Source organism: Capsicum annuum, chromosome 4 (genome assembly GCF_002878395.1).
Source record: "Capsicum annuum cultivar UCD-10X-F1 chromosome 4, UCD10Xv1.1, whole genome shotgun sequence".
In the NCBI taxonomy this organism is placed as follows: domain Eukaryota; kingdom Viridiplantae; phylum Streptophyta; class Magnoliopsida; order Solanales; family Solanaceae; genus Capsicum; species Capsicum annuum.
Window position 1 is genome coordinate 192,237,308 of NC_061114.1, and position 27,049 is coordinate 192,264,356.

The following is a 27,049-nucleotide window of genomic DNA, read 5'->3' on the forward strand; positions in this document are numbered from 1 at the left end:
AATGTACTGGTATGCTAAGTGAGCTAGGTTGATATGCATGGGTTCATATGCATGAGCAATAACTGACTGAGTAACATGAACATAATTGAATGAGAGAACATGCATAAATACATAAACTGTAACTGAGATCATGTTAACGCTGGTTACTGAGTTCTGAATATTGATTAACTGATATCTGAGTTTACTGATACTGTAATACTGATAACTAAGTGATTATTTCAAATAGTCCTGATTGATAACCGGGTGACTGTTTCTGATAGTCCTGATTCTATAAAACTGAACTGAGTTCTATACTAAGACTAAAACTGAAACTGAAACTGTGGGAGATAATCATCTAACCGACATGCCCCAAATAAGATAACTGAGTTGGGGTACAATTTTTAACCCCAATTAGAAGGGTATCAGTACCGTTCCATGGGTAAAGACAAGTGTTGAGTCACCTTCATCTGGCAGGTGCTCTGAATGAGAATGGTGGTACCCTCAACTGGCAGGTAGGACACCTCATCAACCCTTAATTGGTAGGTTGATGTCTCAACCTACGCTGGTTACGTAGTTCTGGAACACAAGGACTGCTTTTAAAGATCACACCCTCTACTGGCAGGTGAGCCCCTATCCTTGGATTCATTCGATGCTGAATCCTACTCCCAACTGAAAGATACTGAACTGAACTAAGGCTGAGTTTACTGAGTTTTTATTAAGTTCTGTAGTTGACTGAGTTCTACTGAGTGCTATAACTGACTGAATTCTACTGATCGTGACAAGACTGATACAACTCTATAACTGACATGGGCTCTAGGTAAACAGCTAAATTGTCTAGTATTAAATACCCCTAGGACTCGATTGCATCAAAGTAAATCATGGAAAAATCTTGAAAACATAATTGTGGCTACTTGGCCTAAATCCACTCATTGAAATGTTTTAACAAACACTAATAAGGTATTTACAGATACATGAATAGGGAATACATGGTATCATGTTATAATGACACTATTTTATTCACATAAGCATTTTACCAAACACATGTGAGGTATAAGCTTACACATGATACTAAATAACATGTAGACATCATAACTTCAATCACAAATTACCAAATTAAGGGTTTAACATGAATCCACATGATACTACACACACATGTTAAGTAATTGCACATGAAATTGTAACAAACCATAGAGTGGAAACCCAATTAACATCATAATCATAAACATACTTAACTCCAACATGGAATTCATGAAATCAATTAACTTAAGTTTTTAAAAGAGTTTCTTGAACTCCAAGGGTGGAAGAAAATCCTTGGATGAACACTTCACATACCTTAATGCTTGAATTCTTGAAGATTGATGGTGAAATTCTTGGGATTTGAATCTTGAATGGAAAGCCCTAGGGTTTGTTCTTGAGCAATTTGAGAGAGAATGAGTGTAATTTGCTTAAGGGAAGCTGAATAGTCGTGGGAAAATGTCCCGTTTACCCCTGAGTACACGGTCTTTTAATGAATGAAAATGGATCCAGTGACGCACTGCCCGACGTGTCGTGTTGATGGGATAGACGCTATGGCCGCCGAACCACACCGAGTCTGCATCGACTCATTGAAATTTGACACTGGAACTGGGAAAAAATATTCATAGACATGATAGGCAACGTAGCGCATCAAGATCGCATCGATACACTAGATTGGACTCCCAAACGTGCCTCAAATGATGTCCGAAAAATCCAAAACTCGTCCGAGAACACCTAATGACATTCTTGATCATGAAGCAACTCAAAGATCGACATTTAATGGTCATAAGGGTCGCAAAATAAGATCATCAATTATGAAGGCTAAAATAACTCTAAGTATGAATACTTAGCTAAAAAAAATTCCAAGTCTGGGACCCCTTAACAAGCTTTAAAGAACTGAATTAAGCTTTGGATTTTGCGGGGTCTTACAAATTATAAATGGTAAAAGGCTAGTAGTATGATTTGTGTTGTCAAGGTGTACATTAAAAAGTTTGATGATTTAAAAATATCATATCTACCGATTGATCGAGTGCATTCAATGCAAGTTCACTACGGAAAGTTCAAAGTAAAATCTACTTATCCGGATGCAATTAGCATTTTCTTGTAGATTACACACTTGTTCATATATTTTCATTAATGAAATAATCATTCTTCATTCATGTGGGGGATTGTTAGGTTATAAGTAAAAGTGAATGGGAAATGGAGAAAAGTGAAGTGTGTTTTCACTTTATAAAGAAAATGTCCATCCACATTGCTGGGAGAAAGAAAAATCCTTGTTCTTAAGTGTAGAAGCTCCCGTTCATGTTGATAGTGAGGCAAGAACAAGACATATCTTGTGCGATTGTCATCATCACTCTCTCTGCTTGACTTCATCTTTGGATTTGAATTTGCCAAATGATCGATTGAGATATTATTTTTTTGGATAAAATCTAATTGAAACTTAATAATTAGTGATGTTTTCATTCAAAAATGTGGTAGAAAAATTTTCTCCAATTGAGGACAAACTCGAGAATGTGCGGACATTTATCATAACACATTTCAAAGAACGCGACCATTTCAGGCACTATGTGATAACAAAAATGGCAACTTGTGCGCACACCTGGCGACCTGCGAATACAGGTGCCAATGAAAGTCAACTTAGAACATTCTAGTTTTTACCAAAATGCGACCTGCGACCGCATATGAGCCATTTGCACGTGCAGGTGGATTCGCAGGTGTCATGATAGTCCGAAACAGTAAGCCTTTGCAAGAGCCATTACTTTCTTTCTAAAGCACCACCTTTTGGATAGAAGTACCTAAATATTTTCTCAGGTAAATACACAAAATTTTAAAGTTAAACTTGTCTTCTTCTTCCTAAAAACTCAAGTGTGATTAACAAATCATTGAATGAGTTTATTGTTTAATAAATTTGAGGTACCGCTATTTGTTGAAGTGAATTATTTTATCTTGGAAGGATATATTCCATTAACCTCGGGTACGTGAGGGGAATAAATTTTTTAAGAACACACTGTGAATTCACTGGACTTGATTCATTCTGCCTTCATCTCTTTCTAAACGTTGATTTTACTATTTTTTCAAAAAATAGTTTGCTCTTTATTGTGATAGTTTACAAATTTATTTGAACTTGTTTTTGAAGTTCTTGAAACTTCATTTTAATAGTTTACAAGTTAGTTGAACTTGTATTTGAAGTTCTTGTGGACTCATATGGATTTTGTATATGAAAAATATTAGCATTTAGATTTAGTAATTTCATGACTTGATCTATTTTGAGTTGTGTTGGAAAATTTATTATTTTATAATAATTGCTCCATACTTACTAGCTATTAAGATTATTTACTAATAATTCCCTTTCTTTATTCTTTATTATCGCCATCTTATAGTCTAGAAGATTCATGTTTTGGGAAGTAACTCATTTAGGTTAGTTGTCACAACCTAAATATCAAATTCCAATCGTGACAACAAGATGAATTGAAAAATTGAGGTTAAATTTCAAACTGACAAACTCCCCTTTTCGTGTCAAATTTGCCATTTCAACATGTCGTGATTTACGCCATGCACTTATTTGGATACCAAATTTTATCTCTTTTCTTGCTAACCTTGTCAAAAGCCTTGCCTTTTGTATTAAAAATTGTTAGTGTACTAATTTTAATTTATTATAATAGTGGTATATTACGCCAACACCAAATGTTAGCTGAAAGAATTGATCTCGACAATACTCACATTGCGTGCTTTGAAAATTGCTTTGAAGGACAAAAAATGTTAATATATACAATAAAAGTGTTCCCCTCCTTGTAATTGATCCTTTTAAAGGATAATTATTTATGTATGCATCGATCGTCCATTATCCCAAAGATATGGTTTCTTATTAAGTTGAATTATCATTGCATTAATGTGTGCGTTAGATTTCAATTACCAATTGAGATAAGGCCGGTAAATATAGAAGACGTATAGATATTTGTAAGGTCTGGGTAGAGAAATTAGGGGTTGATACAAGAGATTTTCAGCCAAACCTCCTCGATAAAAAATTATACTATATATAAGATATTTTAAAATTTTTATATGTATGTATATATATAGAGAGAGAGATTTTGAATCTCCCAAACACAAGATTAGAGAATGACTTAGTGATTGAGGGATTCAAAATTCACCTTAAGATTCCAAGTTCAATGTCAGGACCCAAGCCGAGGCCCTGGCCGCGAAGGACATCCCGAACCACAAAGGCTTGAGAGACCCCTTAGTGCACAATCAGAAGAATAATTCATACAAAATAATAGTGTGGAAGATAAACTGAAACATGGAAAGTATCATATTAAAATTTAATATATCAAGACATCAATCCATGAAAAATCCAAATCCAGTCTAAACTAGTCTACGAAGCCTTTACTGAAAACACTAGTCTATTTAAGCCAAGACAAGGCCCCCGACTGGACCATGAAACCAACATATGGATAAAAAGGCCTTCCAAAGTAAGGGAGGCTCACCAACTCTAAATTTTCTGAGAGTAATCTACTATTGGGTCGGACCACAGGAGCGTGCCTCAGAACCTACATTATGAGACAATGTAGCCGCCATGAGGACGGTCAATACTTAGAATATATTGGTATGTAGAACCATCCAAAAACAACATATCTTTCATAAAAAATCAAGAGAATTATAAAAACCTTTCGACATAATGAAAATCAAAACACATGGGCATTATAAATGAACTTTAAAACATTCTTATAAAACATTGACTCAACTTTAAAAGCTTTAATTTTATGAGTCCACCATTGACTTGGCTAAGCCCCCAATCTAATTTTGTCGCAAGGATTGGAGTTTCAGTAAGAGGGTACGTAAGATCACAAAGCAGGGTACCATAATCCCTAATAAAGTCAACATGCCATGGTTGGTGAACAAGATCATAAAGCAAGGCTCCTCACTATAATATCAAATTGGGATGACATTAAACAATGGTACACAAGATCACAAAGCAGGATACCAAAATTCCACGTCGGCAAAACACGATTTCTAGTTATGAGTCTTTCAACTCGTGCTTTCTTCGAGTAACCATCTGACTTTCTTTAAGCCTAATTTCATCCTCTTAAACCATTTTTCATGCTTATAAAGATTTATTTCTTTCATGTTAAGGGCATTCCATAATAGGTATCGTCATACCTAGACATGCAAGTCGTATCATATCATATCATATCCATAGCCCTTCTCATTCAAAATATGTTAATGACCACCAAAAGATTTACATATCACATAAGAGTTCTTATTCAAAAGCACATGAAAACCAATGCCAAAAACACTCTCCATTCAAGAATTTAACACAGGGTGGCCATCTATTTCATCAATCACATGAATTCTTCGTTTAACCCAAAGAGCAGTTATAAATCAAGAAAACACTCTCTCATTAGAACATAAAAATGTCAATCCATAAATGATACTAAAGCATTTAAACTCAATCTTTTAATCATTTGTTTGAACAACCTATTACATATTAAGAAAAGAAAATTTCATCATGAGAGAGGGAATATCATAACTTATGCTCTTAAGCTGATTCTAAAAAATCATATGCATATGCATAAATATACTTTGAATTCCATAAGAATATAAAAATTTAGCCCGTGATTCTTAGAGTAATTCTACTTACCTTTAATTGGAGAAAACGTAATGTAAAATTTACCCTTGAAGCTTAGAATCCTCAAACCCTAGGTAGTTTTCCCCTCTCTTATTATTAGAATGATGAATAGGGATTTACTAAGGTGCAAAGATGTTTTTAAGGCCCTAAACTCGTCCACAAGGAATTGGGAACAACTTAGGGGTGTGAAAAGATCCACCATACCCTTAAAATATACTAAAAACAAAATAATTTTAATGCACGGGGAGGGGATTCGTGGTGCAACCCCTATCGCGGACTAAGAGGTTTGTGGTGCGACTCTTGGGGCAAACTTGGAGGTTCATGGCATGCACCATAGGCAGTAGCCTATCGCGGGCCCCTTTCCATCTCAGAGCTATTACGTAGTGCCCATTTTACGATGAAAAGCCTTTTTCTAAGCCTAAAAACACCCATACCCCATCCAAACCCAAATTTAGGTTGTTTATCTTCAATATTGGGGTCCTAAAGACTCATTTTAAGCACTTCTTAAGCATCGAAAAGGCCGGGGTGTTATATTATTCCCCTTGGAATAATTCATCCCCAAATGATGACTTGGAACACATTAAGCACAATTTAATGCATTACATGGAATGAAATTAGCAAAATAAGATTAATACTTCCATGATATCATCCGATAATTAGAAGAATGATGGGTATCTTGCATGTATATCATCCTTCGATTACCAAGTATCTTTCTCTCTTTTTTGGTTCCTCACAATACTTTAACTAAAGTTATCTCCTTACTTCTCAACTTCCAAACTTGCCGATCTAATATCGCTATGGGTACTTCTTCGTATGACAATGAATCCTTCACACCAATCTCTTCAAAAGGCAACAAAAGTAAATTATCTCCAACACACTTCTTAAGCATTGAAACATGGAAGACAGAATAAACCAAAAGTAAATTTGCAGGCAAATCTAACTCATATGCAACTTCACCAATCCATCTCATAATTCTAGCTCTATTCTTCTTGTGTTAGCATGGTACTTTTGGCAACTTTAGGCGGTCTTAAGCCTCTCTCTAATGACTTTCACTTTATCCATTGCCTAATGAACAAGGTCAGGTCTAAGCAAATGCATTTCACCCACCCCATACCACCCTATTGGTGATCTATACCTCCTTCCATAGAGGGCCTCAAAAGGAGCCATTTAGATGCTAGAGTGGTAGCTATTGTTAAAGGCGAATTCTATTAAAGGCAAGTGATCCACCCAACTACCTTTAAAGTCAATCACACAAGCCCTTCACATATCCTCTAAAGTCTGGATGGTTTGTTTCGCTTGCCCATCCATTTGAGAGTGAAAATCGGTGCTAAGGTTCTTTTGAGTACCTAAACCTTTCTGAAAAGACCGCTAAAACTGAGAAGAGAATTGCATACTTAAATTAGATATAATGGATATTGTATCCCCATGCAATCAAACTATATCCTGAATGTACAAATTTGCATAATCATCTCCCAAATAATTAGTCCTCACAGACAAAAAGTGAGCAGACTTGGTCATTCTATCAACAATTACCCAAATAGAATCATATTGATTTTGTGATCATGGAAGCCAAGTAATAAAGTCCATGTTTATCATCTCCCATTTCCATCCAGGCAAAGCTATATCCTGGAAAGTGCCACCTGGCCTCAAGTGCTCCACTTTAACTTGTTAGTAATTCTAACACTGAGCTACAAAGTTAACGACATCTCTTTTCATGTTATCCCCCCAATAAATATCCTTGAGATCATGATACATTTTTATGGAGCCAGTATGCACAACGTACCTGGAAGAATGGGCTTTATCGATAATCCTCTCTCGCAACCCATCCACATTTGGCACACACAACCTACCTTGGTATCTTAAAATACCATCCCATCCAACTTTAAATGCCATAACCTTTTGTTGCCCAGTATTCTCCTTAATCTGCATCAATATGGGATCTCTGGCTTTCTTCTCCTTAACTTTAGCACACATAGAGGATTTATCTACTTCTTGGACAAATAATCCTTCATCCTCAGAGTCTAGAATTCAGACTCTATAATTAGCAAGTCGATGAATATCCTTAACCAGATTTCTTTTCTCTTCCTCAACATAAGAAAAGCTACCATGGATAACCTACTAAGATTATCAACAACCACATAAGTTTTACCTGGATGATAGTGCAGGCTCATGTTATAATCCCTCAACAGTTCAAGCCACTGCCTCTCCCTGAGATTCAACTCCTTCTAGGTGAACACATACTGTAAACTCTTATGATCAATAAAGATATCTTAATGTACCCCATAAATATAATGACGCCACATTTTGAGTGTGAAAACCACATCCACCAATTCTATATCAAGGGTGGGATAGTTTTTCTCATGAACTTTCAATTGCCTTGATGCATAGGCCACCACCTTACCGTGTTGCATAAGTACACACCCAAGTCCCACTCAAGACGCATTACTATATACCACAAACCCTTCGTACCCTCAAAAAGGGTCAAAACAGGTGTAGTAGTCAGCTTATCCTTCAATCTTTCAAAACTACCCTCACAAGCCTTAGACCACAAAAACCTTACCTTTTGATGAGTAACCTAGTAAGTTGGGTAGCTCTAGATGAAAAACTCTCTAGAAACCTCTTATAATATCCTACCAAAACCAAGAAGCTCCAGATGTCAGTTGGAGTCATCGGTCTGGTCCACTTTCTTACTACTTCAATCTTTTGGGGATCAATTTTAATTCCCTCACTAGAAATAATATGCCCCAGAAAAACTATCACACTGAGACAAAACTCACACTTTAGAGAATTTAACATGCAACTCATGGTCTTTAAGGGTCTGAAGGACGATTTTGAGGTAATTGGCATGGACTTCATCACTCATAGAGTAAACTAAGATATCATCGATGAAAACTATGACAACTAGATCCAAGAACTACCAGAACACCCTATTCATGAAGTCCATAAATATTGCAGGAGCATTATTTAGTCCAAAGGACATTACTAGGAATCCATAGTGACCATATTGGGTTTAGAAAGCTATTTTAGGAATATCATCCTCCCTAACCTTCAACTGATGATAACCCTAGCGAAGTTCTATCTTAGAGAAACATCTAGCACCCTGAAGTTGGTAAAAGAGTTCATTAACTATAGAAAGAGGATACTTATTATTGACTATGACTTTATTCAACTAACGAGAATCGTACACATATAGAGGGAGCCATCTTTCTTACACACAAAAAGTACAGAAGCACCCTAGGGAGAGACACTAAGACGAATGAAGCCTTTATCAAGGAGATCTTTTAATTGCTCTTTCAACTTTTTCGATTTTGCAGGAGCCATCCTATTTGACGGAATGGAAAATGGTTGAGTGTCTGAAAATAGGTCAATGTTAAAATCTATCTCCCTATCTGGGGGTATCCCAGGAAGGTTATCAGGAAAGACTTCTGGGAATTCATTAACTACTGGAACCGATTGGAGTGAATAATTTTCAGTACTAGAATCTTTGACCCAAATAAGTTGGTACAAACAACCTTTGGATATGAGCTTACAAGCCCTAAGATAAGATATGAATCTCCTTCTAGATGTAAGAAAATACCCCTCCCCCCTCATTCTATAACTAACTCATTAGAAAAATAAAAGATGATCTTTCTAGTTCTACAATCTAGTGTATCATAGAACGAGTGAAGTTAATCCATCCCTAGAATAGTGTCAAAGTCCACCATATCAAGTTTAACAAGGTCTGATATAGTATACCATGAAAAACAAACACTATATAAAAACTATAAACTCATTTAGCAACAATAGAGTCTCCCACGGGGATAGAGATAGAGAAGGGTTCAGAAATATTTTTGGGCTCAAACCAAAACTGACTGCCACATAAGGGGTCATATAAGACAAGGTAGACCTGGGATCAAGCAACACATAGACATCATGTGAGAAAATCTGTAACATACCTGTAACAACATTTGGTGATGCCTATGAGTCCTGTTGTGTAGATAAGGCATACAGATAGTTACGACCCCCACCTATACTAGAAGTAGTACCCTTATTTGGATGAGCTGCATAAGTAGTTTGGACCTTCGAGCCTCCAAAATTTCCTTTAGTTGAGGAACAATATCTCTGGATATGAACTACCTGGCCTCAAGAATAGCATGATCTATCCCCAAAATAACACTTCCCAGGGTGATTTATTCCATAAATATTACAGCATGGATGAAATCTAGAGAGTTGAATCATACTTCCTTGAGACTGAGTGCCTTGATTTTGCGGCCCGCTACTAGGATGAAGCCTCTTCTCACCAGAAGGTTTGGGTGCAGCCACACTAGCGTATGACAGAGTATTTCTCCAAAATGTCTTCTTAGACCATTTGTTATTCCACTTGCCACTCTGCTGCTGACTGGTCTCTTAATCTGCTAATTTTACTTTCTTAGCCTACTTCTCCTCTTCCCCTACCTACTTTTTCTTCTCTTCCTCCACCTTCTGCATATACACTATTATCCTGGAGATATCCATGTCATTATTTAGCATTGACCCCTTACATTCCAACACCAAATCATTCAAAAGACCAGATGTGAATTTTCTGATACAAGCTCTCATGTTGCACACCGACTCTAGAGCATAATGGTACAACTGGGCAAATTTTAATGCATATTTTTTACACTCACCTTTCCCTGCTTCAGATTGATAAATTCTTCAGCCCTAGCTTCAGCTTCCCACAATTTCTGAGGAAAAAAATAATCTAGAAAAGTGCCCAAAAACTCTTCCTATATCGCAGGTTCATCATCCTCACCTCTCAATACTCCCCACTCATCATACCACTGGTAAGCCATATCTTTTAGTTGATAGGCTGCAAACTCTACCCCCTCAGCATCACTGGTATGCATGACTCTAAATATCTTCTCTATCTCATCCGCAAACCCTTGATGATCCTCCTTAACCTTGGTACCCGTAAAAGTCGATGGGTTTAGCCTTATGAACTGACCAACTCGAGCGATTTCAAAATAACCAGGCACAGAACTCACATCTCCTAATCGACGATACTGAGAAGCCACAAGCTAGCGAGCATATGGATAGAATAATGGAACTCAACATTTGAGACCTCTCTCTGTGGAGATTGAATATGGTTGATACCAGACCGAAGAGCTCGAGGAGGGCTAGTTTGGACTGGTAAAACTCCTGAAGTAGTAGAGAACTCTGGGATATGGGCTCTATAATAGGTCTGCATCCTATTAGTAGAACAGATATCTTCAGCATTTGACCCAATAGGGACGAAGGCCCTGGCTGAGGTGTTCCTTTCATTAGATCTACGAGGAGGCATTATCTAAAATGTGGAAAGTCATGAGTTAAGAAACATTATAATCATGTAGCTCAAACTAGAATATGAAGAAAAAGGAAACATTCCTAAATGCCTCATAGATTCCTCCTTATAAGTGTGACGCTATACACATCTATAAAAAGGGTTCTACTCGACACGACTTCGTTAGACACCCTGAGACCCTGAACCATTCTCTGATAGCAAGCTTGTCATGAGCTGAACTGAGGCCATGGCCATAACGGGCATCTCAAACCATGAAGACCTAAGAGACCCCTTAGCGTATAATCATAAACATAGTTCACACGAAATAACAGTGCAGAAAATAAACTGAATATGGAAAGTATCATATTCAAATTTAATACATCAAGACATCAATCCATGAAAAAAGCAAATCCAGTCTAAACCAGTCTATGAGGCCTCTAGTAAAAACACTAGTCTATATAAGTCGGGACTAGGCCCCTGACTGGACCATGAAACCAAATGAAACCAACATATGGATAAAAAGGCCTTCCAAAATAAGGGAGGCTCACCAACTCTGAATTTTCTGAGAGTAATCTACTTCTAGGCTAGACCACAGGACTGTGCCTCAGAACCTCCATTATAAGACAATGCAGTCACCACGAGGACGGTCAATACTTGGAATGTATTGGTAGGCAGAGCAATCCAAAAACAACATATCTTTCATATAAAATAATCAAGAGCATTATAAATACCTTTTGACATAATGAAGATCAAAACACATAGGCATTAAAAATGAGCTTCAAAACATTCTTGTAAAACATTGACTCAACTCTATGCTTTAATTCTGAGCTAGATGGTACACCCTATAATTCTGGTTACACACGGGCTATATGAGTTTGTCATTGATTCGACGGCCAAGCCCCAAATCCAAATTTTCTGCAAGGATTGGAGTTTCAACAAGGGGGTACGCAAGATCACAAAGTAGGGTACCATAATCCCTAATCAAGTCAACATGTCATGGTGGTGCACAAGATCACAAAGCAAGGCTCCTTACCATAGTCCCAAATTGAGATGACATGAAACAAAGGTACATAAGATCACAAAGCAAGGTACGAAAATTTATGGCCATCAAAACACGATTTCCAACTACGAGTCTTTCAACTCGTGCTTTCTTCAGGTAACCATGTAACTCTCTTTAGGCCCAATTATATCTTCTAAAATTGTATTTCTTGCTTATAAACATTCATTTCTTTTATGTTAAGTGTCTGTAATAGGTATCACCATACCTAAACTTGCAAGCCATATTATATCATACCATATCCATAACCCTTCTCATTCAAAATATATTAATGACCACCAAAATATTTATATACCACATGAGAGTTCTTATTCAAAATCACATGAAAACCTATGTCAAAAACACTCTTCTTTCAATACTTTAACATAGGGTGGCCATTCATTTCATCAATCACATGAATTCTTTCGTTTAACTCACAGAGCAGTTATAAATCAAGAAAACACTTTCTCATTGGAACATAAACAATGTAGATTCATAAATGATAGTAAAGCATTTAAACTCAAGTTTTTAATCGTCCGTTTGAACAACCCATTACATGTTAAGACAAGTAAATTTCATCATGAGAGAGAAAATATCATAACCCATGCTCTTAAGTTGATTCTCAAAAATCATACATATGGATATACATAAATATACCTTGAATTCCATAAAAAAATATAATTTATCCCATGATCTTAGGATAATTCTACATACCTTGAGTTGGAAAAAATGTAATGTAAGATTTACCCTTGAAGCTCAGAATCGTTAAACCCTTGGTAGTTTTTCCCTCTCTTGTTATTAGAATGATGATTAGGGTTATTGAGGTGCAAAGATGTTTTTAAGGACCTAAACTCGTCCATAAGGAATTGGGAATGACTTAGGGGTGTGAAAAGACCTCCATGCTCTTAAATATACTAAAACAGAATAATTTCGATGCACGGGGAGGGGGGTCACAGTGCAACCCCCATCGCAGACCAGGAGGTTCGCGGCACGACCCCTGGTGCGAACCTGGAGGTTCGTGGTGCGGACCTCGATGCAGACCCTAGGCAGTAGCTTATTGCGGACCCCTTCGCGACACGAGGCTACCGTGGAGTGCCTATTTCGCGACGCAAAACCCCTTTCGAAGCCTATATACACTCCCAACCCATTCAAGCCCAAACTTAGGTGGTTTATCTTTGATATTTGAGTCCTAAAGACTCGTTTCAAGAATTTTTTAACCATCGAAAAGGCCGGGTGTTACATTCAAATTTCAAGCACTACCTTTTTTTTTAATCTTCTAAGTAAAATTTCTGCATCCACCACTAGAGAAATAGATAAGTTTGTGCATCTCTGCTATCTCTATTATATTAAAAGTGTGAAGGGCTTTAAAAATGTTGTTTGAACTTTTTGTCCCTCATTAAAAGTCTTTTCTTTAGACAAAATCATCTCTTCACTATAATTTTATTATTTTAATGATATTTACTATTGACTATAATAATAAAAAAAACTCAAATAAAATTATCGGATATCTATTTGATTTGTGAGGCAAATTTTTCATGCTATTTTTGTCAAACTTTCTCACTTTTTTCAAAATTATTGCTCTCTCTTTTTATGGGAAGTAGATTAATTCTTTAATTGAAAAGCATTAACATTACTTAGATTAGCTTTTTAAAATTTCAAATCAAAATTATTTAATATAATAAAAAATAGATGGGCACTTCGTGTAACCTGGACACTGTCCGGCCATTCTCGCTAACTTACTTTTTATCATTATTGAAATATGGAGTTCTTTAATCTTTAATATTGTTCTTATTACTTTTTTTCAATGAGTTATAATTTATTTTAATTATTGAATCCTGTTAGATTTTCTTGTGTTTGTGTTCAATAATACTTACTTGAATGTTTTTTTCAAACCCGTTAACAGGTTATTTTGGCTCACTGTTTTGTAGGAACAACGTTGATGAATAAGACAAAAGTTTAACTATATTTCTTCTTAATTCTTGCTCGATCAGGTATATGCTTATATATGTCATGTATACGTAAAAAGTGCTTACTTTAATGTTTTTTCTTTCAAATCCATTATTAGATTTCTTTTGGTTCACTATTTTGTAGGAACAACGTTAATGAACGAGGCAAAAATCCTACAATTTCTTCCTGATTCTTGTATGGTCAGGTATATCTTTATATATGTTATGTATACATAATTAGTGTTCATCACATTTGTTTTATGCTTATTTTTTTCATCATTCAAGATTTGGAGTTCTATAATTTTAGTATTGTTCTATTTGCTCATTTTCAGCATTTTGATTAGTACACTAGTTTTGGACATAAATCTACATACAGTGCTCAAAAAAATATTAAAGTTGTTGATACTTATGAGAGAAGAAATTAAAAGAGATAATTCAATTTCAAGTGATTTGTTCGGTAACAGTTGTGTTCTAGTGTTTGCAAAAGGTCAGAACTGGTAAATAAATGTATTCAGTAAGGTTGGTCCTCCTGTTCCCTTATTCGTCGCATTCTGAAGTTGCTCCTAAATATACTAATATGTACTTAATTATTTGGAAGAAAGGATGAAGCTACATTTATTTGCATTTAAATATTTTCAAGATGGTCTTAAAATATACGAAGAATTAAGTTGGAGTTCGAGGTTTTCACTAAACATTGCAATAGATAATACTCCATCTCTCTTATTTGATTTGATATAATGATTGTACGTGATACAAACCAATCTACGGAATGAACCAAAACAGTCCACAAAGTAAGAAGAACAACGCACAAAACCAAGAGCTTGAAGAAGGCAATGTTAGGGCATGAGAAGTTTGATAATAGAAATGTGAATGAAACACGTTGAAGAAGCTGATCCATTCAAGGTGAAATAGTCTAGCTGGCACAGGAGTTTGGATGATATGATTATGTGTTCAAGACAAACTTAGATAACATTGATTACATCAGAAGCCGAGTTAGATCAGACTAGAAGTCTTGAAGAAGTCAAGTTGATCAAGGAGTTTAGTAAGAAGAGGATTTGAATTAAAAGAATCCTATCAAAACTAGGAGAGGTGAGGCGGCAGAAAAAGGGAAAAGAATTAACTGATAGGGTTCTACTGAAGAAAGAATTGAACATCAAAAAGGACTCTACCACAGGTTGGCTTAAATACAACAAATATGACTCAAAGCCAGCACTCACGCACGTACTGAAAAAGTTAATCAACAATCAGCATACATACTTGAAGAAGAACCAAGCCCCTTACTTAGCAGGTCATAAAATGTGTAGTAGTTAGGTTTTGGTAGTGTAATGAGTCATTAATTCTAGTCTCAGTAATCTATAAACTGAGTTAGGAGTTGTCGTCTTCAAGTTTCGGAACTCAAAGACTTGGGAACACTTATCTTGGGAAGATTAGAGTTTTTGTAGTAATAGGAGTTAGAAGTTTTAATTCCTAGGATACAAGAAGTCTTGTAATTTTGTTAATTGTTGAGGCTCAAGTATTTTAGTGAAGTTGGGTTAAATCCTGTAGAGGTATAGGTCGTGGTTTTTTTACACCTTTCTTGAGCCGAGTGTTTTCCACGTAAAAATACTGTGTTCAGTTTACTTCTGTGAACCACATTTACTTACTTGTTCCACAGATAGGCAATTAGTAGGACGCGTACTCTAACAGACAAGTTCCAAGCCGTGAATCCAACAACAATGACAAGATAACAAGGTGTTATTCAACACCAAAACAGTCAACAACACAACAAAAATGAGATGAACAAGATGAACACAAAGAACACAACTTTCGGATTCAACAACACACCAAGAACACAAGATAACAACAATACATGTAAAGATAGAAAGTGTGACATAAACTATTACAAGTTCTAAGAACTATGTGTGTCTCAAACACCAAAACCCCTACAACATGTAATAATCAACACCTACACTCTTACGTGGTCACAAGAGGGATATCAATCTCCCAAGCACCTACATTTCCAAGCCTTGAATGCAACACAAGTAAAATTCACACTTGTGAGTGTCCTAGTTTCGGCCAAAGGGCCTTTCTCACAAGAAAGAAATGTTTTCAAAGTGTTACAACTTTCAATATCATCGAAAAACTAAATACTAAAACCCTACATTATTTTATTTATAGTGTATTACAAATATAAGGTGAAATGACCAAAAAGTTCTTTTAATAAAATGTGAGAAAGGGTGCCCTTGGAGTGCAACTTTAGGGGCGGTTTTGGTGTGATCCAAGGCCTTCTTCACACTTCACTTGGACGCTCCCTTGGACGGGTTCAATACATTTTCACGTACGTCCATCTTCGTGGTCGTGCATGTATCAGTACGAGACATAGTTTCAGTGTTTGTGGAGTTTGCATATGTTTAACAGGTTATCATTCTTTGGCGTTATAACATAAAGCATACAGTGATTTTGGTATCATTATATTTAAAGCATAATCAGGGTCGGCTCAAGGGTAAGGCTGGTAAAGTGTTTGCTGCAGACGCTAATATTTTGAGGCCCCCAAAAAAATTTAGCAGTAAATTTCATGATTTAAAATTTACTTAAATTACCAACCTCAGTGGTAGCCCAATGGTAAGGGATTGGTCTACCAATTACCAACCTCAGTGGTAGCCCAATGATAAGGGATTGGTCTACCCCCAGAGGTCGAGGGTTCGACTCTGGGTATGGATAAACACTCTGTTGGGAGCTCTTCCCCCCAAATGGGGCCCGACGCGGGGCGAATTCAGATATAGTCGAACTTCTAAAAAGCGGGTACCGAACACCGGGTGGTTTAAACCAAAAAAAAAAAATTACTTAAATTAATATTGAACATTATAAAGTACGTTCAAAGTTTCTATTAAAAAAATTATTTTTTCTCAAAAATATTTTAGAACTTTAAATTAAATAATTCAAAACTTCATATTAATAAATAAAATTTTGCAACAACATTCGAATTGATATATTGCTTACAAATGACCAGTATCATTGTTAACTAGAATTAATCCTCACTTTTATAAATAATTATGTTACCATGTGAACTTAAAAGTCTTAAGAACAAAAAAAAGGAAACTTTAAATTTTTTTTATTTTTTTTATGTGTAATTATTTAAGGTTCTTATTAAAATTTGTCTTTAGGCTAGTAATTTTACTAAGACGCCCTTGAGCATAATTGTTATAATGTATGATTATTTTCCGCATGCTTAAAATTCAGCCTCTTATTTTATCTCGGCTATTATCTTATTTGTTCGTTGTATCCCACTGCAAGTTTACTCAGTGCCGAGTTCATACAATGTTGTATCCTCACTTTCAAACTCAATGCTCCAATTTTTTGTATTTTGTCGTCCCCAATTGTATGGTTTTGACTTTCCAAAGTGTATCGCCAGGAAGCTATTGCTTCTATCTATGGAATTTTCAAGGTTTCGAGTCACCAACACTAAGTATTTTCTTTGATATGATTCCTAATGTATGTCTAATATTGTCTTGGTAAGCCTCTCTCTCCATGTTGTGCATTGGTTCAAAATTACTCTTTTCTTGATGATGAATCACGTTTCAAATTATCAAGATTTCGAGTCACCAACTAAGGTTATGAATTTTCTTGAGTTAACGTTCTTCTCCAATCTGCCAGTCTACCACGTTAAATCACAAGTTCTCCAAAGTTCACATTTTCGATTCCATTAAATATTGGTTCGACAGTTGTTTTCCAAGATAATCAGTCTACGTACGTTATTTACTGCTTTTGATTTGCCTTAACTTTTTTAATGTTAGATATTGCATGTCTAAATTAAGGAAAAGGCATAATGTTAGGTTGAAAAATTTGACCAGTTTTGCTGTATAAATAATGGAGTAATTTAAGCTTTTAGCCAGAGAAGTTGAGTCTAGGTGTCGTGGCTATGGTGTCATCCCAGTAGGAAAAGTTTCTGTTACTGAAGATATGGTAAAAAGAGAGTTTATTTAGTTGAAGATAGGTGTTCTTTTTGGTGGAGTTTCGACTCAACTCTTGTATTTGTTGAGTTATACATTGTGATTAGAAAAACATTTGATACAAGGATTTGATTCTCAATGAAATATTCGCACCTGAAGAAGATTATTTTATTTTCCTCATTTTTATTTTCAATTGTAATTGTAATATTTAACCAACATAATAGCTTTGTTAATTTTTTGCTGCAGATAAGAAGTCTAAGAGGTTTACAGTTGTGGAGTGATAGTTCTGATGAGAATCCATTTTTGTTGCAAAAGCCGAGAACTCTTCATCCTATTGTGCAAGTTGTTTTAAGTTTTTGGTTTTGTTTTCTGCTTATGGTATGAAACATACAATTCATATTTGTATAATGTAAAATTTATACAAAAAAAAAAAGGTCAAAGTTTTATTTCAACAAGTCCACAAGCTATATTTACCATATATATTCATTAATTTTTTTTTACCTTTAATAAGTGTATTTTATTTTAGATTAAATTGTAATTATAAGTTTATAATTATTTTTTAAATACTCCATATTGGCTTATATGGTAAATAGAAAATGGACTAATAAAGTTTTACATAAACAGAGCTTTTTGATTTTGACGGCCAATCAAGAATCACTTAATTTATTTTTATTATTATACCGTATTTGTTATTATCTCTTGACTTCTTAATTTTTTGGAACTGTTTGCTGTCTGGAATTGGTGGTTGTTGTTTGTTGTTCTAGGTATTTAGTTGTATAGTGTGCTTTGCGTGTTCTTTTTGTTCCTAGTGCTATTTTTTGAGTTGTGGCTTTGGTGGCTGATGGTAGGCTAAGGTCATGTCCGGGGAGGGGGGTTAGGATTGGAGTTTGCTTCAAGTAGGGGAAGAGGGGAGGGTGGGGGTAGGGTCAGGGGCTAGTGTTGGGTCAGGTTGGGGGTCTAGGGTGGGGTGGGGGGAAGAGGTAAGCGGGATGCGAGAGTTGATAGGTTGAGGATAGGGTCATGGAACATAAGACCCTTTGAGGTAAGTCCATAGAGCTAGTGAAAATTCTTAGAAAGAGAAGGATCAATATTGCGTATGTCTAGTAGACCAAGTGGGTAGGTTCTAAGGCTAGGAATGTGGATGGGTACTGTAACGCCTAGAGAATACACCTTGGGCGTCATACGGTGCTTACAGCCCCGAAGGACCACAAGCTAACTCATGTTGGTACCTGCTGTGAGCACTGAACAATGTAACCTGGAATATATGAGGAATTTACTGGAATGAAATAAGATTTTAAATCATAGTTCTGATAAGCTCTGTAAAACAATGCTGATAATACTTATAAAATGGTTGATAATGACAACTGAAAACTGACTCGAAATGTCTGAAAGCCTCTAATTGAGTAACTGACGAGTTGATGGGACAAGTTCCCAACTAACTCCGACTGGCTACTGAAACTGAAATACTGAGATAATCATAATTGGTCCTCGGAACATAAGGACTCACCACTGCTGCTGCTACTGGTGCGCTGGGATATCTAGGCACGGTCGGGAACCTAAGCGTCCGAACCTAAGATATGAGACATGATAGCGCAAGAAAAGAGTATACGGTCAGTACTTTGAATATACTGGTATGCTAAATGGGGTTAGGCCGATATGCATGGGCTCATGTACATGGATAATGACTGACTAGATAGCATAAGATAATTGAGTAACTGATATAAATACGTGAATGCTGTAAAATCTGAGAATGCATGACCAAGTATATAACATGATTCTGAAAATAGTATATAAATTAAAATACTGAAATCTGATAACTGAATAACTGATAACTATATGCTATGGCCAATGCAAACATGAACTAAAGTATACTAAATACTGACTGAGACTGTGAGAGCTATCATCTAACCTACATGCCCCAATATGAGTTATTTTGGGTCTAACCTGTGACCCCAGTTGGAAGGGTGTCAGTACCGTGCCATGGTTACTAACACATGACTGTGTGGATCTACTAAAGTATTGTCCTGAAGGACTAAGGATTACCCTCAACTGGCAGGTACCCTTATGAGATCAATCTTCAACTGGCAGGTTAACATCTTAACCTACGCTAGCTACGTAGTTATGAAATGCAGGGACTGTTACTAAAGGTCACACCCTCAACTGGCAGGTGAGCCCCTACCCCTGGGTTCGCTCGGTTGTAAATTCTACTCCTAATTGGACTGACTCTAATCACTGGACTGAACTGAGCTTACCGATATGATGCACTGACTGAACTGATAATACTCTAATAGATTGGAACTCTTCTGAAAGTACTTAAACTAAGTAAACAGCTAAGTTTTCGGGTATTCATAACCCCCAGAACTCGATATCAATGATAGCAAGATCATACTCACACTTTAAGGACATGATATGTAAGCATTTATTCAAAACTCATTCTTTAAGGCATTTCATCCAACACTTGCAATGCATGGCTTAAACATGGAAATAGTTTTATTTTAAAGCAACTAGTAGTAGCATGATTTTGATACTAAATCTCCAAAATCAGGCTTAAATCAGCGAACAATACCATTCAAAACATGTAGGGTTTAATAACAACAATAATTTCATGAAAACATGATACAAAATCAAAATTCATGGGGATTCATAGTTAAAATCACAAAAACTTTTATAATTCATAACTTTGAATTTGAAATTGGGTTCTTAAACTCCATGTGTAAAAAGAGCCCATGGATGAATATTTAACATACCTTAAAGCTTTGATCTTGAAAAAGAATTGACTCTTTTTGAACGTTCTTGGATTGGGAATTATAATTTCTTGGTTTTCTTGTAGAAGGGCTTGAATCTTGTTCCTGGAAAATGATCTTGAGAGAAAACCAAATTTTTTTTTTTCTTGAGAGTAGAGAGGATTATGAGTGATGAGAAACTGATATTTTATCAGTTAATAGGGTTTAATATTTGATTTAAGTCTTGGGGGTAGGTTTTGAGGTGAATAAAATACCAAAATACCCTTAAGGAAACCAAAAATATTTGTAGAAACCTTTAGTTGATGACCAAGGTTGACGGCCCATCACTTAGGTGACGGCTCGTCACCTAAGTCATCACTTTCAGGCTGAAAATATCCCTCTACTACCCTAGGCGGATGACTAGAGCTAATGTATCTTCACTTAGTTGATGGGTCGTCAGCCTGGTCGTCACCTAAGTGACGGTTTGTCAGCTTGGTCGTCACTCGGTTGACAGATAGATACTTCAAAGTAAAATGAGCATAACTTTCTACTCTTCTATCAGATTAAGGTGAAATTAGTTGCATTGGAAAGAATATTCAAAGATCTTTCTTGTGGTATATAGTGGTACACTTGAATTAATATATACTAAGAGATACACTCGTTTAAATTTGACCTTTGCTAAACATTTGTCAAAACTCTATCGATAGAAAAGTCTTCAACTCGTCTTTGAGTTAGGAGGATATTATGACCTCGATCAATACACAAGGATATTCCCACATCATATATTTGATAATCACACATTTATAAACATATAATAATTGGGTTTAAGTCTATACGCATAGGAATAATGATTTAAATTTTAGCCAAAAAATATGGGGTATTATAGGTACAAGTTGTGGTACTCAGGAAGTGAGAGGCATGGAAATGGAATGGGTATATTATTAGGCGAAGATATTAGAGGGCACATTGTGGAGGTTATGAGGGTCAGTGATAGGTTGACAACATTTAAGTTGGTCGTTGGATGGTTTACTCTGAATATTTGTAGTGCGCCACAGAAGGGCTTGGATGAGGAGGAGAAGAAAAGATTTTGGAAGGTTTGAGACGAGGTGGTGAGAGGCGTGCCTAGTCTTGAGAAGATTTTCATAGAATGGGATTTTAATGGGCACATAGGGTCATTACCAAGAGGCTATGGCGACGTGTTTGGAGGCTTTGATTTTGGGGATAGGAATAATAAGGGAGCTGCTCTTTTGGATTTTGTAAGGAACTTTTGGGTTGGTGGTAGTGAATCCAAGATTTTAGAAGATAGAGGATCACTAGATTACTTTCCAACTCGTGATAGCCAAGACCTAAATTGACTTTTTGCTGATTAGAAAGGGGGATAGAGCGATGTGTAAGGATTGTAAGGTCATTTCGAATGAGAATATTTTGACCCAACATAAGCTTTTGGTGATGGACTTGGTTATCAAGAAGGGAAAAAAAATAAGGGGCGGGAATAGTCGACCCAGAATTAAGTGGGGTAGCCTGACTCCGACAAGTGCATTATAAATAGGGGAGAAGGTCACAGAAATGGGGGTGTAGGAATATAGGGGGACGTGGATAGTATGTGGAATAGGGCTGATAGTTGCATCAAGGGGACAAATAGAGAGGTATTGGGAGTCTCGAGAGGTCAGTATGGCCCGTATCAAGGGGAGTGGTGGTGGAATGGGGAAGTTAAGAAGAAGGTGAAGACTAAGAAGGTGGCTTATGCTAAGTTGGTGGAGAGTAAGGATGAAGAGTAGCATTGAGTGAACAGGGAGGAGTACAAGTTAGCTAGGAAGGAGGATAAGTTAGCTGTTACGACTGCTAAGTCAGCAGCATTTGAAAGCTTGTATACAGTATTAGAGGAAAGAGGCGGAGAACAGAGGTTGTATAGGCTTGCTAATACTAGAGAGCACAAGGGTCGATACCTTAACCAAGTGAAGTACATTAAGGGGGAGGATGACAGAGTTTTATGGAGGACATTCACATTAAGAGAAGATGGCAGTCATATTTTCATAGACTCTTGAATGACGAGAGGGATAGAGATATTGCGATAGAGGAGTTGGAACACTCGGGGGAGTGTCATGATTTAGATTATTGTAGACGTTTCAAGGTTGAGAAGGTTATATAGGCTATTAGAAGGATGTGTAGAGGTAAGGCAATGAAGCCTAATGAGATTCTGGTGGATTATTGAAACTATTCGAGCGGGGCAAGTTTAAGGTGGCTGACTAATCTATTTAACATCATTTTAAAGACTATAAAGATGCTCAAGGCTTGGACATAAGGTATTATGATTCCTTTATACAAGAACAAGGGTGATATTCAGAGTTACAACAACTATAGGGGTATTAAATTGTTGAGTCACACTATAAAGATTTGGGAGAGAGTGGTCGAGTGGAGGTTGAGGAGGATCATATTTATTTTTGAGAATCAATTTGGATTTATGTCCGGTCGCTGGACAATAGAGGTAATTAACCTTGTATGGAGACTGGTGGAGCAATATAGGGAGAGAAAGCGGGACTTATACATGATGTTCATCGACCTGGGGAAGGCGTACGACAAAGTCCCTAGAGAGATTTTGTGGAGATGCCTGGAGGTGAGAGGGGTCCCGATGGCATACATCAGATAGATTAAGGACATGTATGATAGAGCAAAGACTCGAGTGAGGATGGTGGGAGAATATTCAGAGCATTTTCCTATCTTGACAGGGTTGCACCAGCAATTAACTTTTAGCCCCTTTTTATTGGTCTTGATTATGGATGTATTTATGTGGCATATTCATAGAGAGGTGCCTTGGTGTATGTTATTTGAGGATGATATAGTTTTTATTGAGAAGAAACGGAGGGGTGTTAATGATAAATTAGAGGTTTGGAGACAAACCCTGGCGTCTAAAAGGTTCAGGTTGAGTAGGACCAATATGGAGTACTTGGAATGCAAGCTTAATGACTTGAAGCAGGTGGGTGGAGGAAATGAGGATTTTGTTGAATGTGTGGATTTACTAGGGGAGATAGGGTTAGGAATGAGGCTATTCGGGAGAAGGTAGGAGTGACTTCGGTGGAGGACAAGATGTGATAAGTGAGGTTGAGATGGTTTGGGCATGTGATGAGGAGAGACATTGATGCCCCAGTTCATAGGTTTGAGAGGTTGGCTTTTGATAATTTCAGGCGAGTAGAGATAGGCCAAAGAAATACTGGAGGGAGGTGATTAGATGGGACATGGAGTAGTTACAGCTTACCGAGGACATGACCTTAGATAGGAAAGTATAGAGGACACAGATTAGGGTAGAGGACTAGTGCGTGTGGGTGAGTCATAGCTAGTAGTTAGGATTGCTTTTGTGTAGCCGAGCTAGTAGTCTTAGGGCTGTGTACATAAGCTGGAGCTTCTAGTAGGAGGTTTGGGTGAGGTGTGTTCCTTTGGTTTGTTAGTGTATAATATTACTTTGTGGATGTCTTATTTCTGTTATTTCATCTTGCTTCTTGCTTTATTATGACTTTGTTTACTGCCTTTTTTGTACTGAGCTAGGGGTCTATCGGAAATATCTTATCTACTTCTTCGGAGGTAGTGGTATGGACTGGGTACATTCTACCCTCCCCAAACCCCACTAGGTGGGAATACACTGGGTTTGTTGTTATTTGATACTTTAAAATAAATTAAAGTTGTAACTATTAAATGTTTAATTATTTGAAAAAGTAATACTTTAAAATTAACTAAAAATTTGCTTCGTGATTTTTTTTTTATTTTAATTATATTAAAATTATTCATAATTTCAAATTAGGATTTTGTTTGATATCATAATAATTATATATAAGTCACGAGAAAATATCCCATATACACGAAATGTGTTCTTCATTTATGGAAAGTACTCCATAAAAAGTTGCTCGATACTTTATGAATCATTAGGAATGAGATTCACACTTACTACTAATTCAAGAATCAAGAATCTTGATTTCATTGTGTAGAAAGTTGTTTTATTTTGTTCGTATATTTTTTTTATTGTTGTTACTACTAATTCACGGGTTAATTTATTGTTGTTATTTTTCGTTTGATTAGGATAAAAGTATATATTTTTATGTTGTAGATACGTGATTTGCAAAGTATTTACAAAGAGATTGTAAAGTATTTATAGTTATATAAAATACAAAAAAAGCATCAAATTATATACTAGCTAGTTTGCGGAAAAATGACTATTTAGACTTTTTCACAAGTTCAAATACTTTTGAAAAAGTTTTTCAACTCGAGAATAGAGTTGCCACTTAATTTATTCAGGAAAATCAAGAAACCTTTATAAATTACCCAAATGATTCAAAACAGAAAAAATCATTTAAGTTTTGAAATTCTAGGTAAGCGGTTCACATTAACATTTTAGAAAGGTTTTTAAGGCACCTATGTCCGCTAACTTGCGGTTATTAGGACTATTTAAAAATAATTCTTTTGGCTAACTTCTAAAAATAAAATTGATTGTTGAGAAGAAATTGATTAAGGAATATTTTGGAGGTTTATGCAAAACCAGTTTTTTAACGACGTTGTAGGGAATTTGACTAGTTCTAAGCAAATTAAAGTCAAATAGCAAATAAGCATAGAAAAAAAAAAAAGGGGGGGGGGGGGGGGGGGGGGGGAGAGAAATAAGTGATTTAGGCTCTTAAGCTCAAATCTATCAACCCGGTCCTAATCTAATTGGGAGTTTGACCCATCTTCACCTGTCTTAATCTAGATATTGGGCTTTGGCCCATAATCGACTTCACCTGTATTAATTTACAACTTTGACTTCGAGGCTCAAATGAATGAATAAATAAGTAACTGAATGCATAATGATAAATAAAGCAATAAAAGAAATGAGACTTTTTATGTCTCTTAGCTACTTTAAAAAATGGACTTTAACCCCATTTCCTCACATCGGTGACAACTTCTTTCTCCAACAATCAGGCTAGTTTGATAGGCTAGAGGGGATGACACAAAAAGAAAATGGGTCACATTGGCCCACCGTCGAAATGCACATAAGACGAGTCCATTTTGAACTCAACATTTTACATGTTAAACAAAGAAGAAAAAAAGAAAGATTAGAATTCATCCAGCGAGTATTCATTTACCAACTAATTTTATAGACTAAGCACACACATTCATCAAAATAAATCACTTAGATTAAATAAGATCCTAGAAAATTAACGTTCCTAATCCTTCAAAAGAAGACATAAATACTAAAATTTCTAAGAAATAAGAAATAAGGACTATATTTCTAACAATCAAACATGGTTGTTTCAAACTCTTTCTACATATTAATGAGATCAAAATTCCAAAAGAATTCAAAAGAGGGACATTTAGGAATTCAAAAGAGGGACTTTTAGGATACAGCAAGGTGTAATCAGTTTGGCAAGCCAAACTCATATGCAATTTGAAATTAATAACAAATTTCAAAAGACTCTCACATTTTAACTTAAATAAAAAAAAAATAACACTTTAGGACATAGCGACAGCTTCAAAATAAAGACAAAGAAAAGCAAAACACCAAGACTGAAATGAAATCTTTAGCACATAGAGAAACATTAGCATATTCTTATTTAACAGTATAAGAGTGAACTAGAGCGAACTTCATGAAAATGCATAATTTTGACAATTTAGCTCAACATAAACACTTAGATTAAACCTTCGACTAAAAAACTCAAATTCTAAAGAGAGTTTAGATAGTAATTTAGAAGAGACAAATTAACTGACTAAGATTGTTCCACCTCATTCCTCTCCTTTGCGAGTTCAAAGGAAACTTTGCACAAAGTTAAAGAGGGATCCTCGGGTTAAAGCTTTTGGCTTATAAACCAACTTCATTTTTTACGTTGACATTAAGGGTCAAGGAGCACTTAGGAGCGGTCTAACTATGCATCAAAGAGGAAAACTTAAACTAAAGCGATTTTTCACAGAACCAAAAATGAACCCGAGTCAAAACAACAAAATCAAAACAACAACAAACGGTGATTAAGCCACAAACAAAGGGATCTTCGGATTAAGGTTTTTGACTTATAAACCGACTCTATTTTTCCATTGACATTAAGGGTCAAGGAACGCTTAGGAGTGGTCCGACTATGCATCAAAGAGGACAGCTTGCACAACTAAAGTAATTTTTCAAAGAACAAAAAATGAACCCGAATTGAAACAACAAAATCGCAACTACAACGAGCAACGATTAAGACATAGATAAATAGATCTTTGGGTTGAAAATTTTTGGCTTATAAACCGGCTCCATCTTTTTCATTGACATTAAGGGTCAAGGAACACTTAGGAGAGATCCGACTATACATCAAAGAGGAAAAATTGCACAACTAAAGCAATTTTTCAAAGAACTAAAATGAACGCGAATTAAAACAACAAAATCAAAACCATAACGAGCAATGATTAAGCCAGAAATAAAGGGATCTTCAGATGAAATTTTTTGGCTTATAAACCGACTCCATCTTTTCCATTGACACTAAGGGTCAAGGAACACTTAGTATCAATTCAACTATACATCAAAGAG

At 36.0% G+C, this 27,049-nt stretch overlaps 1 long non-coding RNA gene across 1 annotated transcript; it reads left to right on the top strand.

Moving 5' to 3' along the window:
- Positions 1 to 17,105: 17,105 nt before the first annotated feature.
- On the top strand, positions 17,106 to 18,258 carry LOC124897566. The gene is made up of 2 exons (XR_007054319.1): positions 17,106 to 17,368; positions 18,053 to 18,258. It is a non-coding gene; the product is annotated as an uncharacterized LOC124897566 (long non-coding RNA).
- The last annotated feature ends 8,791 nt before the right edge of the window (positions 18,259 to 27,049 follow it).